General features: G+C 40.8%; 1 pseudogene; it reads right to left on the bottom strand.

The window, feature by feature from the left end:
• Window positions 1–806: 806 nt before the first annotated feature.
• Window positions 807–1,899, bottom strand: LOC112300151 (E3 ubiquitin-protein ligase rififylin pseudogene; annotated as a pseudogene).
• Window positions 1,900–16,528: the final 14,629 nt, after the last annotated feature.

Raw genomic sequence — 16,528 nt, 5'->3', positions numbered from 1 at the left:
TTTCCTTTTCTCGTGAACTAGAATTAAGGACGGCACTAAGGCAGGCCCCCAGAGAGTAAGCAGAGGGCCCATGCAACGTCTCTCACACACAGACACGGAACTTCTCAGCTGTTGGGAGCCAGATGCTTTGTCAGCTCCCAAGGTCAGTTTAGGACACTGATAGCTACTCACCCAAGCACTGAAGGAAGCAACTTTTAATGCCTTTGAATAGCACTTGTGTTTCATTCCTCACCAGAGGTAACTTGGCTGGTCCAAACTCTGCCCTAAGGAGGATCATTATGGGTCTGGCAAACTAACACCTTTTTGGTCTGAAGAAACAAATGGATTTTAGGCGATGCAGCAAGAAATTTTAGCAAAGGTCGGTTAAAGCACAGAAAGCCCATGAAACCAGAAATAAATCCAAATGTTCTGGGCAGGAAGAGAACCCTTTCTACCAGGACTTCTGACCGGTGAAACATAGGCAAACAGCTCAGGGGGTTGGGTGGGGTACAGGAGGGAGGGAGGAAGCTATGATCCAAGTTCTGGAAAGTCCTCCTCTTCATCAGTTACCATCGTCAACCCAGATCAGTGGAACAGGGACTTGCCCAAGCGATCTATACCAGTTTGCACTGCCTCGGGCCCTGCCAGCCAAGAGGTGCACTTCCGTAGAGAGGCTGGTGTGCCCAGAGGTGACAGAGCATCTCTGCCGGCCGGGTCTTGGCAATGCTGCAGACACTCCTGCCAGCCTGCCCTGCTGCAGGCCTCCAGCCCTGAGCCCCGACACCACGTCCCTCCCTGTAAGGCACTGAAGAAGCATGTATGAGCCCTCAGGAACAGAAGACGTGCATGGCTCGGATCACGTACTGCGAGCAGACGGGACACTTGCTCATGCACTTGCCGCACTTGGTGCAGGTGACCATGTGGCTGCACTCCAGCAGGACGCAGTCGATGGGCGAGTCCATGCAGATCCTGCACAGGTTCTCCTCCAGACTGGGCGGCATCACCCCCCATTTTGGTCTTCCACACCGCACACCAGGTGCTGGAGGCTTTTCTGATCCTTATACAGCCGCGTCACCCTCTGCATAAGCTTCCACTTCTCGCAGCAGCCCTTGTAGTTGACAAAGTTGTGAGCCAGGATCTCTTTCAGCTGCTGCACAGTCAGGCCTTCGATGTCTTCCAGGTCGGTCAGGTCAGACAGGGAGGCCCTCTGGCCTGGGAGGGAGCTGTCCTCTGAGTCCATGGACTGGGTCTCGTCCTCAGCAGGTGCTCTGGCTGCGCTCTCCAGGTAGAGGGGTTCTCCTTGGTCCTGAGACACATGGCCATTGACCTGCCGATTTTCCTGAGCCTGGGCTGCGCAGGAGCAGGCGTGGCCTGTGTGGCTGGAGTGAGGAGGCCTGGCGAGGTAGGCGGTACCATGCTGGAGTGAGGCTGGGTCAGGAAGGCCTGCTGCTCAAGGAAGCCCGAGGAGAAGGCTGGGGCACGAGTCCTGCCTTCTTGGGAGCCCACAGACTGCGGGCGGAGCACCAAGAACACCAGCTCCTCCTTCTCCCCGCACGTTTCCGTTGAGATGTCATGGAAGTTGAGGTAGTCCCTCAGGTCCTTCACCTTCATCTTCATGAGCTCCTCCCGCTGAAAGGCTGTTTCTTGGAATCCTTGGCAGAGAAGGCAGAGGCAGGACCTGTTCCCCACTTGGCTCCAATACGTCACGTAGAAATTTTTCTTACAGTCCAGGCAGGTCTGCTTCCTGGCCATGTTTGCGAAGTGGGCCCTAGAGGCCTTGCAGCTTGGTTCTGAGCCTGTTTGAGAAGGGAAGGAGCTGTACCCAGGGTAGGAATAGGCCTGCGCCTGGGCTCCCTGGGATGGTGGGGCCTCCTCAGGCTGTCCATCCAGGCAGAACCAGTTGCAGCAGGTTGCCCACATGATAAAATCTGCCCCAGCTGCCTGTCCTGCGGGCACCTGGGAGGGGAGGAGAAGGGCCGGATTCAGGCTGCCCACGCCTCAGGCAGGGGGGCTCCAGGCTCCGCCAGGGCAGCGTCTCCCCAGCTGAGGAGTGGGGGTGGGGGGTGCAGAGGCGACATCCTCACCTCCTGCCCCAAGAAGTGGGCCCCCCCATCCATCCCCAGCCCACTGGCCTGGCTGCTCGGAATCTACAGGATTTTCTATGTACACTATCACATCATCTGGAAACAATAACAGTTTTGTTTCCTCCTTTCCAATTTGGATGCCTTTTATTTCTCTTGCTTGTCTGATCATTGTGGCTAGGACTTCTGACACTATGTTGAATAGGAGTAGTAACAGCAGACATCTTTGTCTTCTTCCTGATCTTAGTGGGAAAGCTTTTAGTTTTTGCCCATTGAGTATGATGTTGGCTGTAGGTCTCTCATATATGGCCTTTATTTGCATGAGAAATGCTCCCTCTATTCCCATTTAGATGAGTGTTTTTATCATAAATTGGTGCTTTACCTTATCAAATGCTTTTTCCACATCTATTTCTATGATCATGTGATTTTTGTCTTTCCTTTTGTGTATGTGATGTATTACATTTATTGATTTGTGAATATTGTACCATCCTTGAATAACTAGGATGAATCACACTTGATCATGGTGTATGATCTTTTTAACATAGTGCTGGATGTGGTTTGCCAATATTTTGTTGAGGATTTTAGTGTCTATGTTCATCAGCGTAATTGGCCTGGCGTTTTCTTTACTTGTTATGACTTTATCTGGTTTGGGGATTAGGATGATTCTGGTTTCATAAAAAAGGGTTTTGGAGTCTTCCATCTTCTGGATTTGTTTTGAATAGTGTGTGGAGGATGGGGTTAGCTCTTCCTTAAATGCTTTGTACAATTCTCCTCTGAAACTTTCCAGTCCAGGGCTTTTGTGTGTTAAGTGTTTTTATTACTTCTTCAATTTTGTTAGCTGTTATTGGTCAGTTCAGGATTTTTGTTTCTTTTTCGTTCAGTTTTGGGAGATTATCTTTTTGTAGAAATTTATCCATTTCACCTATATTTTCAAATTTCGTAGCATATAGTTCTTCATAGTAATTTCCTACAATCCCTTTTATTTCCATAGTATCATTTGTGACCTCTCTTCTTTCATTTCTAACTGTGTTTATTTGGGTCCTCTGTCTTTTTTTCTTGATGAGCCTGCTTAAAGACTTGTCGACTTTGTTTATCTTTTCTAAGAACTAGCTCCAGGATTTATTGATTCATAGGATTGTGCTTTCATTTTCTATGTCATTTAATTCTGCTCTGATCTTGATTATTTCCTTCCTACTACTTGCTCTGGGCTGTCTTTGTTGCTGTTCCTCAAGTCCTTGTAGGTATACAGTTAAGTTGTTTATTTGAAATGTTTCTATTTGAAATGTTTGTATCTTTTTTAGGTAGACCTGTATCGGTACAAACTTCCCTCCCAGCACTGCCTTCACTGTGCCCCATAAGTTTTGGATTGTTGTGAGTTCATTTTCATTTCTTTCCTGAAACTTTTTGATATCTTCCTTGATCTCATTCTTGACCCATTCATTGTTTAATGGAATCCTATTCAATCTCCAAGAGTTCAGTGTTTTTGAGTTTTTTTCTAGAGGTGGTTTCTAGTTTCAGTCCATTGGGGTCAGAAAAAAATGCTTGATATGATTTCAATTTTCTTGAATTCACTGAGGCTTGTTTTGTGTCCAATCATGTGGTCTATCTTTGAAAATGTTCCATGGGCATTTGAAAAGAATGTTTATTTTGCTTCTTTGGGATGAAAGGCTCTACATATATCAGTTAATTCCAGTTGATCTAGAACATTGTTCAATGCCACAATATCTTTTTTGGTGTTTTGCTTGGAAGATTTATCCATTTTTGACAGTGGGGTGTTAAAATCCCCTACTATAATTGTGTTGCTATCAATACCTTTCTTGAAATCTTCCAAGATTTTCCGTATACATTTAGGTGCTCCTATGTTGGGTGCATATATATTCACAATGTTTATGCCTTCTTGATGGATTCTTCCCTTGAGTATTATGAAGTGTCCTTCTGGGTCTCCTTTTATGGCCCTTGTTTTGAAGTCTATTTTGTCTGATATGAGTATTGCTACCCATTTTTTTCCCCAATCCATATGCTTGGGATGTTTGTTTTTGGCCCTTCACTTTCAGTCTATGTAGGACTTCTGTTCTGAAGTGGGTCTCTTGTAGGGTGTATGTGTGTGGGTCATGTTTTCTTATCCATTCAGCTATTCTAAGTCTTGATTGGAGCACTTAATCCATTAAGTTAAAGGTCATTATTAATAGGTACTTATTCATTGCCATTTTACTTCCTTCATAGCTGTGTTCCTCCCTCACTGTTTTTTTTTTTTTATTTTCTGTTTTCTCAAAGCAAACCCTTTAGCATCTCTTGCAGGACTTCTTAGGAAGTGGTGTATTCTTTAAGCCTTCTTTTGTCGAGGAAATTCTTTATTTGGCCTTCCATTTTAATTGGGAGCCTTGTTGGATAGAATTGCCTTAGTTACAGACCTTTGTTTTTCGTTACTTGGAATATTCAATGCCAGTCTCTTCTGGATTGGAGGATTTCCATTAAGAAGTCAGTTGCTAGTCTTATTGGGGCTCCCTTGTATGTTACATCCTATTTCTCCCTTGCTGCCTTTAAGATTCTCTCTTTGTCGTAGAATTTTGCCATTTTAACTATGATGTGTCTTGAAGTGGACCTCTTTGGGTTCCTCTTTATTGGGACTCTCTGTGTTTCCTGGATTTGAGTTACTTTATCTCTCATCAGATTAGGGACATTTTTCATCATTATTTTTTCAAATATGTTTTCCATCTCTTGCTCTTTTTTTCTCCTTCTGGTATCCCTACTATATGTATATTATTACATTTCATGTTGTCCTGCAGTTCCTGTCACACCTCTTCATTGTTTTTGAGCCTCTTTTCCTTTTCTTGCTCTTCCTGGGTGTTTTTTCCTACCTTACCCTCCTGCTCACTGATCCGATCCTCTGCTTTATGTAGCCTGATTTTGATTCCTTCTTCTGTGTTCTTCAGTTCAGAAATTGTTTTCTTCATTTCCTCTTGACTCTTGTTGATGGTTTTATTTTCTTTATTTTTTTTAATTTTTATTGTTATTCAATTACAGTTGTATGCCTTTTCTCCCCCTCCCTCCATATTGATACAGTTTGTAGTGAGTTCATCATAGTTTCCCTATAGTTATGGTAATTCTCAGCTCATTGAGCTTCCTGATAACCATTGCTTTGAACTGAATATCTGATAGTTGACTTGCCTCTATTTCATATAACATTCTTTTTGAGGCTTCCTCTTTTCCTTTCATTTGGGGATTGTTTCTTTGTCTTCCCATTGTTTATGAGACTCTTTTTGTTAGCCCCTGCTTCTTCAATTGATCTGTTCTGACTCCCTGGGTTTATGGTGTGAACTTCGATTGTAGGAGACCTTTGAGATTCAGTGGTGCAGTCTTCTTGATCTCCTGAGCTTGCTGGTCTTGGGCTGTCATTTATGTTGGATCTCTGTATGTCTTTGGGTTTTGATTGTTGTTGGGTCTTTCTTTTTTAAAAAAAAAAAAAATTTTTTTATTGTTATTCAATTACAGTTGTATGCCTTTTCTCCCCATCCCTCCACCCCACCCCAGCTGAACCCACCTCCCTCCCCCCTCTCCACCCTCCCCCTTGGTTTTGTCCATGTGTCCTTTATAGTAGTTCCTGTAATCCCCTCTACCCACTGTCCCCACCCCCACCCACCACCCCCGACCTGGCTATTGTTACATTGTTCTAAACTTCCATGACTCTGGTTATATTTTGTTTGCTTTTTCCTTCTATTGCTTATGTTCCAGTTAAAGGTGAGATCATATGGTATTTGTCCCTCACTTCCTGGCTTGTTTCACTTAGCATAATGCTCTCCAGTTTCATCCATGCTGTTGCAAAGGGTATAAGCTCCTTCTTTCTCTCTGCTGCGTAGAATTCCATTGTGTAAATATACCATAGTTTTTGGATCCACTCGTTTGCTGATGGGCACTTAGGTTGCTTGCAGTACTTGGCTATTGTAAATTGTGCTGCTATGAACATTGGGGTGCACAGATTCTTTTGGATTGGTGTTTCAGTGTTCTTAGGGTATAATCCCAGCAGCGAAATTACTGGGTCAAAGGGCAGTTCCATTTTTAGTTTTCTGAGGAAATTCCATACTGTTTTCCACAGTGGCCTCAACAGTCTGCATTCCCACCAACAGTGCACGAGGGTTCCCTTTTCTCCACATCCTCTCCAACATTTGTTTGTGGATTTGTTTATGTTGGCCATTCTGACTGGTGTGAGATGATACCTCATTGTGGTTTTAATTTGCATCTCTCTGATGGCTAGTGATGCTGAGCATCTTTTCATATGTCTCTGGGCCCTCTGTATGTCTTCCTTGGAGAAGTGTCTGTTCAAGTCCTTTGCCCATTTTTTAATTGGGTTGTTTGTCTTCCTGGAGTGAAGTCGTGTGAGTTCTTTATATATTTTGGAGATTAGGCCCTTGTCTGAGGTATCATTGGCAAATATGTTTTCCCATACTGTTGGTTCTCTTTGTAATTTGGTGCTGTTTTCTTTAGCCCTGCAGAAGCTTTTTATTTTGATGAGTTCCCATTTGTTTATTCTTTCCTTTATGTCCCTTGCTTTAGGGGATGTGTCTGTGAGGATGTTGCTGCGTGGAATGTCTGAGATTTTCCTGCCAATGTTTTCCTCAAGGACTTTTATGGTGTTACGACTTATATTTAAGTCTTTTATCCATCTTGAGTTTATTTTCGTGTATGGTGTAAGTTGGTGATCGAGGTTCATTTTTTTGCACGTAGCTGTCCAGATCTCCCAACACCATCTGTTGAAGAGGCTGTTTTTGCTCCATTTTATGCTCCTGCCTCCTTTGTCAAATATTAATTGATCGTATAGACTTGAGTTTATTTCTGGGCTCTCTATTCTGTTCCATTGGTCTATGTGCCTGTTTTTATGCCAGTACCAGGCTGTTTTGATTACAGTGGCCTTGTAATACAGTTTGATATCAGGTACTGTGATCCCTCCTGCTTTGTTCTTCTTTCTCAAAATTGCTGCTGCTATTCGAGGTCGTTTATGGTTCCATATGAATTTCTGCAATGTTTGTTCTATATCTGTGAAATATGTCATGGGTACTCTAATAGGGATTGCATTGAATCTATAAATTGCTTTGGGTAGTATGGCCATTTTGATGATGTTAATTCTTCCAGTCCATGAACATGGTACATGCTTCCATTTGTTTGTATCTTCCTTAATTTCTTTCTTCAGTGTTGTGTAGTTTTCTGAGTACAGGTCTTTGACCTCCTTGGTTAGGTTTATTCCTAGGTACTTTATTTTTCTTGTTGCTATATCAAATGGGATTTTTTTTCCTGATTTCTGTTTCTGCAAATTCGTTGTTGGTGTACAGGAATGCCTTTGATTTCTGGGTATTGACTCTGTATCCAGCTGTTTTGCCAAATTCATTTATTAGGTCGAGTAGTTTTTGAGTAGAGTCTATAGGGTTTTCCATGTACACTATCATGTCGTCTGCAAACAGTGACAGTTTCATTTCCTCCTTTTCAATTTGGATGCCTTTTATTGCTTTTTCTTGTCTGATTGCTGTGGCTAGGACTTCCAATACTATGTTGAATAGGAGTGGTGAGAGAGGGCATCCTTGTCTAGTTCCTGATCTTAGTGGGAAAGCTCTAAGTTTTTGTCCATTGAGTGTGATGTTGGCTGTAGGTCTCTCATATATGGCCTTAATTATGTTGAGGACTGCTCCCTTTATTCCCACTTTGCTGAGTGTTTTTATCAGAAATGGATGCTGTATCTTATCGAACGCTTTTTCCGCATCTATTGATATGATCATGTGATTTTTGTCTTTGCTGTTGTTGATGTGATGTATTATGTTTATTGATTTGCGAATATTGTACCATCCTTGCATCCCTGGGATGAATCCCACTTGGTCATGGTGGATGATCTTTTTAATATATTGCTGGATGCGGTTTGCTAATATTTTGTTGAGAATTTTAGCGTCTATGTTCATCAGCGATATTGGCCTGAAGTTTTCTTTCTTCGTTGTGTCTTTATCTGGTTTTGGGATTAGGATGATGTTGGCTTCATAAAAAGAGTTTGGGAGTCTTCCATCAGTTTGGATTTTTTCGAATAGTCTGTGAAGGATAGGGGTTAGTTCTTCCTTAAATGCTTTGTAGAAATCTCCTGTGAAGCCATCTGGTCCAGGGCTTTTGTGTGATGGGAGTTTCTTGATGACTGCTTCAATTTCCTTTGCTGATATTGGTCTGTTCAGGTTTTCTGCTTCTTCTTCATTCAGTTTTGGAAGATTATATTTTTCTAGAAATGTGTCCATTTCATCTAGGTTTTCAATTTTCTTAGCATACAGGTCTTCATAGTAATTTCTTACGATCCTTTGTATTTCTGTGGTATCAGTTGTAATCTCTCCACTTTCATTTCTAATTCTGTTTATTTGGATCCTCTCTCTTTTCTTCTTGATGAGCCTACTTAAAGGCTTGTCGATTTTGTTTATCTTTTCAAAGAACCAGCTCCTGGATTCATTGATCCTTACAATTGTGCTTTTAGTCTCTATGTCATTTAGTTCTGCTCTGATCTTGGTTATTTCCTTCCTTCTGCTTGCTCTGGGCTGTCTTTGTTGTTGTTCCTCCAGTTCTTGTAGGCATAGGGTTAGGTTGTTTGTTTGAACTGTTTCTAACTTCTTAAGGTAGGCCTGTATTGCTATGAACTTCCCTCTCAGGACTGCCTTTGCTGTGTCCCATAGGTTTTGGGTTGTTGTGAGTTCGTTTTCATTTGTTTCCAGGAAGTTCTTGATTTTTTCCCTAATCTCGTTCTTGACCCATTCATTGTTTAATAGCATGCTATTCAGTCTCCATGATTTTGAGTGTTTTGGGTTTTTACCCTTGGGGTTGGTTTCTAGTTTCATACCCTTGTGGTCAGAGAAGATGCTTGATATGATTTCAATGTTCTTGAATTTGTTGAGGCTTGCTTTGTGTCCTATCATGTGGTGTATCTTTGAAAAAGTTCCATGAACACTTGAAAAGAATGTGTATTTTGCTTCTTTGGGATGAAAAGCTCTGTATATATCAGTTAAGTCCATTTCCTCTAGGGTATTGTTAAGTGACACAATATCTTTGTTGATCTTTTGTTTGGAAGACCTGTCCATTTTTGATAGTGGGGTGTTAATATCCCCTACTATAATTGTGTTGCTGTCAATATCTTTCTTGAAGTCCTCCAAGATTTTCTTTATGTATTTGGGTGCTCCTATGTTGGGTGCATATATATTTATAATGTTTATGTCTTCTCTGTGGATTCTTCCTTTGAGTATTATGAAGTGACCTTCTGGATCTCTCTTTATGGCCCTTCTTTGGAAGTCTATTTTGTCTGATATGAGTATTGCTACCCCTGCTTTTTTTTCCTGTCCGTTTGCTTGGAAAATTTGTTTCCAGCCCTTCACTTTCAGTCTGTGTAAGTCTTTTGTCCTGAGATGGGTTTCTTGTAGGCAGCATATGTGTGGGTCATGTTTTCTTATCCATTCAGCTGTTCTATGTCTTTTGATTGGAGCATTTAATCCATTTACGTTTAAGGTTATTATCGATAGGTAGTTATTCATTGCCATTATTTGCTACCTGTGTTCCTCTGTCTTTCTCTTTTCCTTCCTTTCCTTAAAGCAGTCCCTTTAGCATCTCTTGCAGAACTGGTTTGGTGGAGCTGTATTCTTTTAGACTTCTTTTGTCTGGGAAACTCTTTATTTGGTCTTCTATCTTAATTGAGAGCCTTGCTGGGTAAAGTAGTCTTGGTTGCAGGCCTCTGGTTCTCATTACTTGGAATATTTTTTGCCATTCTCTTGTGGCTTGGAGCGTTTCCATTGAGAAGTCAGTTGCTAACCTTATTGGGGCTCCCTTGTATGTTACTTCCTTTTTCTCCCTTGCTGCCTTTAAGATCCTCTCTTTGTCTTGGAAATTTGCCATTTTAATTATGATGTGTCTTGCAGTGGGTCTCTTTGGGTTTCTCTTGCTTGGGACTGTCTGTGATTCCTGGATTTGGGTGACTTTTTCTCTCCTCAGATTAGGGAAATTTTCCGTCATTACTTTTTCAAACAGGTTTTCTATCCCTTGCTCTTCTTCTTCTCCTTCTGGTATTCCTATTATACGGATATTGTTACGTTTCATGTTGTCCTGCATTTCTCTTATTGCCTCTTCATTCTTTCTGAGCCTCTTTTCCTTTTCTTGCTCCTTCTGGGTGTTTTTTTCTACTTTATCCTCCAGCTTGCTGATCCGATCCTCTGCTTCATCAAGTCTGCTTTTTATTCCTTCTACTGTGTTCTTCAATTCAGAAATTGTATTCTTCATTTCCTCTTGGCTCTTGTTGATATTTTCTATTTCCTTTTTCATGTTTATATAGTTTGCAGTGAGTTCATTGTAGTTTCCTTGTAGTTTCTGGTAGTTCTCTTTGAGCTCAGAGAGCTCAGTGAGCTTCCTGATGACCATTGCTTTGAACTCAGTGTCTGATAGTTGAGTTGCCTCTTTTTCGGTTAGTATTCTTTCTGATACTTCCTCCTTTCCTTTCATTTGGGAATTGTTTCTTTGTCTTCCCATTTTTTGTGAGGCTCTTCTTGTTGGCCTCTGCTTCTTAAATTGCTTTGTTCTGACTCCCTGGATTTATGATATGAACTTCTATGTTAGAATGCCAATGGGATTCGGTGGTGCTGTCTCCTTACTCTCCTGTGCTCACTGGTCTTGAGGTGACGTTTATGTGTTTAACACGGTCTAACTCTGGTCTTTTTCAGCCCTCCAGGTTTTGTTGTCTCACCGTCAGGTCTTTCAATGTCCTCTATCTTTGGTCTCTAATCTTCGTATATGCTGGAGTACTGTTGGCTGTTCGCTCTGCTCCTCAGATCAGCTAGGTATTTCCCTGGCGCTGAGGGGAAGTGGATTCCGCTCCCACCTATGTTGCCGCCATCTTCCAACTGGGTCTTTCTTTTGTGGGTCCTTCCTTCCAGCTGATTAAGTGTGGGTCACTCTCTCCACCTCATCTTGTATTCTGTTGTGCAGGTGTGGACAAGTTGTGTTGAAGCTGATTCTTCTGTCTGTCCAAGGTTTTGAAGCTTCTCTCTCCCTATTGTTCAGTTGTTTGTTCTGAGTAATTTCTCCACTGTTTTGTTGTAATTCCAGAATGGTCCTGGGTGGAAGTTAGTGTAGCTTCCACTCACTCCTTCACCATTTTCCTTTAGTATCCGTTGGTGGTTCCTTTTCTGTTGAGTTATCTCTTCCAGCAGGTATATTGGTGATCAGAGCTCCCACCTACTCTTTTGTGTGATCAGTTGGAGGGGGGAGGCAAAATGGATTAAGACAGTGAGATGTGTTCTATGGGATTTGAAGTACCAAGTGGTAGAGAAGACATAGGAGATCCTTTGTATAAGTGTAGTGTTAACCATGATATTTCACCCAACTAGCCACTTTTTAGAAAGGGTGGAAAAAAGATGAGACTCTTTTTAGAGGGGGAAGTATTGTGAGTTGGATCCAGAAAACAGCTTGTCAGAGGTCAGATTATGAGATACAATGAGTTTAAAGGATAGAAAATAGATTTAGTGTGGGAGAGAATAGAGTTAATCACAACAGTAATAAAGTTCCGAAGACAGTGAAATATGCTAAGATCTGGGGGCAGGGCAGGGGGAGTGTGCTGTGTAGTATTTACAATTGTACGGAACAACAATTATTTATAATAATACTGGAAAAACAATAATGTTGAAGAATTTATATGATCTGAATAACAAGAATAGGACGTATACGACCTGGAGTAGTGTGCTGTTGGACCTATGAAAGAGAGAAAATACACTATGAAAGAGAACAAGAAAAAACACTCAAACAATGCAATTAAATGAACAAAGAAAACTAAACAGAAAGAAGAGAAATAAAAAATACTAATAAAATAAAAGAAGTGAAAATAATGAAAAAATAATAATAATACAAATAAACAATAACAAGCAAGTTCTCTGGGATAGCAAGTGAAATTTGTCTCAGTTTCTCAATTGCTGGGATTAGCCTTGTGATCCCTCTTTGGGTCTGACTCTGGTCCTTTCACAGCTCCAGGTCTTATTGTTTCACTTGGGGGAAAATTTTAAAAAAGAAAAATAAATAAAAAATATATATATATAGAAAGAAAAGCCTCCTGTTGACTTTAAACTGGCCAAGTGAGTTCTGCTGGTCTTCCTGGCTGCAACAGCCCTAAGTTCGCTTTTCTCCCTTCCTATGGTTTTGTGAGGATGGGTGCCAGGTCTGGGCTGCACTCTTCACAGTTTCCCAGCCTCCAACCCAGTTCCTCAGTCTGATGTCAGGCACCAGTAACCTTATGTGCCAGGTCGGTGCCTTCAATCCACCAGTTGTGCTGTTCGTGAGGTGCACCAATTTGTGGCAACTCACACACCACATTCTCGCTCTTTGCTGTCCTATGTGCTAGGCACTCTCAAAGTCTCTTCAGGGTAGTTCAACTCCCCTACTGAGTTACGTCTTTCTGGGGACTGCTAACTCCCTGAGCCCTGCTGTTCTGCTCTGCTGGTGGCACCTCCTCCTGTGGGGCAAGGGTGCCTCTGTAGCTGCAGCAGCAAGGGTGGGGTTGCACCTGTGGTGGAGGAGGGGGTGGGTGGGCACTGCTGTGGTGGTGGACACAGCTGTGCCCATGAGGTAAGGGGGGTGGAGGGGAGACCCAAGGGCAAGGCTGAAGTCATGGCTTCAGGGGCGGGAGTAAGGCAGAGACTGAGGCAGAGGAGACAGGAGTGTGTCCACTGTGGGGGCATGACCACTGGGGCTGTGGGTTCGAGGCCAAGTCTGTGGTGGCTGAGTGCACATGGTGGGGGGCATTGCAGGGGTGGCTGATGAGGGAGAGTTCCCTCATCAGCCACCAAGAGCCTCTTTTTCAAACAAAATTTTCCTATTCAAGCCTGCCACTCCCAATAAGCACCTGGCCTCTCACACAGCCCAACTTTCCAACCAGACCAGAGACTATCCAGGTTAGGGTCTATCACAGTCCAACTCATCTGCCCCCTCCAGGCATCACCCAGCTCCCAAATTTCTCTGGTAATGACCTACCTGGGTGTCCACAGTCTCAGCAGGTGAACACCACCCCTGTGCATCTGCCACTTTGTCTTTATTTCCCCCCCTGCAGTGACTTCAAGCATCCAGGTCCATCCTGGTGGTGCTCTATCCTCCCTGTTTGGCAGGGGAGGGAGCTGTTGACCTGGATCTCTTCCAAGACTCCTGTGGCAGGCCCTGTGGGCTTGGGCCTGCAGCAGTCCTGGCCCTGGTGCTGGTCCCAGGGACCTTACCTTCCAAAAGCAATCTCCTTACCATCTGTTTTTCAATGTACTCTACAATTTTGGCCTCCAACTTTCATATACAGTGGGATACCATTGGCTGTTTACTCTGTACCTCAGAAGATCGACCAGGTGTTCCACTTGTGCCCAGGGGGACATGGACTCTGCTCCCACCTACCTTACCACCATCTTCCAACTGACCTAGTTCCATTTGTATATAAATGTTTTTAATTCTTTTATTTATGCTTATGCATTAAAAGTAATTCTAGAAAGCAATAATGATATCTGTATGCAAAATAGTACCCTGGAATAATATAATTGGTTTTGTTTCTAAATATAAATAAATAAAAATGGAATCAAAAAATTAAAATGAAAGATTTTTTTCCTGAAAGTTTGGGCCAAAAATGTGGGTGTGCATTATACACTGGAGAGCATTGTACAGGGCAAAATACAGTAGTAGAAATTAGTGGCAGGAAAAAAGTACAAGAGGGTAAGCTGGTTATATCACTTACTTTAAAAAAAGACATGAAAATGAAAGAGATGCCAGAAATATCTTGTCTTTATAACACATTGGAAATGAGAAAAAGAGGGACTACTGCTTTGAGAGCATTACCAGAAAATCAATGGCTTTGAGGAAAGATCAGGTTTCACTTAGAGAAAACAAAAGAGGGAGGCAAATTATTTAAAGAACAGATGAGCTGTAGGAGAGTTTGTTATGGATGAGTCAGTTGCTCTCCCAAAAAATCACAGAAATATTAGAATTTTCTTTTCATGGTTAGAAAGTATATGTCTTCATGGTTAAAGAGTATGTCTCAAAATTATAGCATTCTTGGGTTTTGGTTCTTCATAAAATTATAACATTCTAATTTTAATTAATTTATTAAGAACTTGAAAAAATACAAAATACAATGCAACATAAATTTTAATATATATGTAGGTTCATTGGCTGAAGATTATTTTCACATCAGCAAAGAAATTATAGAAAATGATTTTAAGGAAAAACTAACATAAACTTAAAGGAATCTGTATTCTTTAGTCTCCAGACATGTGCAGTTATCAGAGAGTTCTCTGACTCCAAGTGTTTATTCATATCTGTCAGCTAAATCATAGATCCAAATTCTAAACATAACACTCAGTAACATTATGTGGATTTGTGACACTCCCTGAAGGACTGTGGGTCCATAAAGCAGTAAATGGATTATAAGAAGACATAAATATAGTATTCTCTTCTATGAGAGATGCAATCTTGCTCCAATGTTATTTATATTATATAAAGGAAAACTCAACCTATTTTCCTCAGTCAAACTGAAAGGAGGCCCCCTTAGGGATGAATAAATGAATAGCTCACTATTAATTTTCAATTTATATGATTTCATCTTTGAATATGTCATGTTTTAGAGACTTTTTAAATGGCCAGTGCTTATTTATTTATTTTGTGTGTGTGTGTGTGTGTGTGAAGAAATGGAAGCAAAAGGAAAAATGTGAGGTAGAATTGTGATAACAGAATACCTTTTTTTTATATTTTGTCATTATTTTGAACCATTCAAAACTTACCTAATTTTAGATTTTAATCACTGGTTGTGCATGCAGACCAGGTTTCTATAAAACCTGAATTGAGTTTGTTAACGTTTTTTGCATCATTAACCCTAGTTACTGTAAGGGAAGTATGATGTGTGGTGTTCTGGACAAAATATAAGTGCTGAATTTAGAACAATACTTTAAGATCACCTAGGCCTCTATTTTTACATGTTAAGATCTTGGGTTGAACAAAGAGATGTTTTAATCTTTTTTGATTTGATCAAAATATCCCATGTCTTTTTTGCATGTTAGTCCTAAACTATGGAAAATAATTATCAATGAATCATTGAAATCTTATGATTAAATAAATGCTGTTTCACAATGTATAAAACTTGGGCCAGACACCGAAGAAACTACTATAAGTTATTTTTCTGTTTTGAAGCTGTTTTTTTGTTCAAACTAGAAAAGAAAGGATGGATACACTAATTCATAACCATTATTTAAGATAACTATATGTTATTTAATAAGATCTAACATATAGTTATCTTAAATATATTAACAGATTTATAATTGTATGCTCGTTCATTATTATGGTTATAAGTGGTAAAATATTGATCAGATGGCAATAGAGAACAATTTAGTATTCTTAATTCAAAACTCAGAATCAATCAGAATGATGTTTTATGATGTAAAATTGGTCTCAAATATTTCTCTAGTGACAGGTGGGAGTCATATTTTGAACTCTGAGGCATTGGTAAAAATTGTTCAAAGGTAGTACTCGATTAAAACAGAATTGTAAATTTAAATTCACTGATTACGGGTAATAATTCCTTTATTTTCCACCCACCCACACACACTCAAAACCTCTATTTTGAAGAAAACTACCATGACTTGTCCACCAAAGGAAAATAAAAGGAGGGTCTTCAAAAATTCGATTCAACAAAGATACTGTATCTCTTTCAAACTAGTCCAGTAATATTTTAAAATAATTTCTTCTATCTTGTTGAGGATGCAAAACATAGCTCATGTAAGTAGGAGAGGTTTTTAAAACACATTTAGTTGAATTTGAATTCAACTACACTATTTGAATTTTATATAACAAGTTGAGCCAATTTTCAAAAATAGGTTTTTCTTGGTCAGTTTTAGACTGATGGTTTTAGCCAATGAAGTAGCTGGTGTGAAACATTTGTTATCACTGCTAAAGAATGGAAACAGCACAGTCTGTTAAAATAATTCCACTCTGGGATCATACCCTAAGAATCCTGAAACATCAATTCAAAAGAACCTGTGCACCCCAATGTTCATAGCAGCATGATTTACAAGTACCAAGTGCTGGAAGCAACCTAAGTGCCCATGAGTAAATGAGTGGATCATAAAACTGTGGTACATTTACATGATGGAATACTATGCAGCAGAAAGGAAGGAGCTCCTACCCTTTGCGACAGCATGGATGGATCTGGAGAGCATTATGCTAAGTGAAAGAAGCCAGGAGGTTAAAGACAAATACCATATGATCTCACCTATAAGTGGAACCTAATTAACAAAACAAATAAGCAAGCAAAATACAATCAGAGACATTGAAATAAAGAACAAACTGACAGTAACCAGAGGGGATGTGGGAGAGGGTAATAGGAGGATAAGGAGGAAGCGTTTTCAGGAACATGTATAAAGGACACATTGACAAAGCCAAAGAGGGCTAGGATTGAGGGTGGG

This window comes from Desmodus rotundus, chromosome 6, assembly GCF_022682495.2.
Source record: "Desmodus rotundus isolate HL8 chromosome 6, HLdesRot8A.1, whole genome shotgun sequence".
Lineage (NCBI taxonomy): Eukaryota > Metazoa > Chordata > Mammalia > Chiroptera > Phyllostomidae > Desmodus > Desmodus rotundus.
The sequence above is the reverse complement of the archived record's forward strand: the minus strand, read 5'-3'. Positions and strand labels throughout refer to the sequence as shown.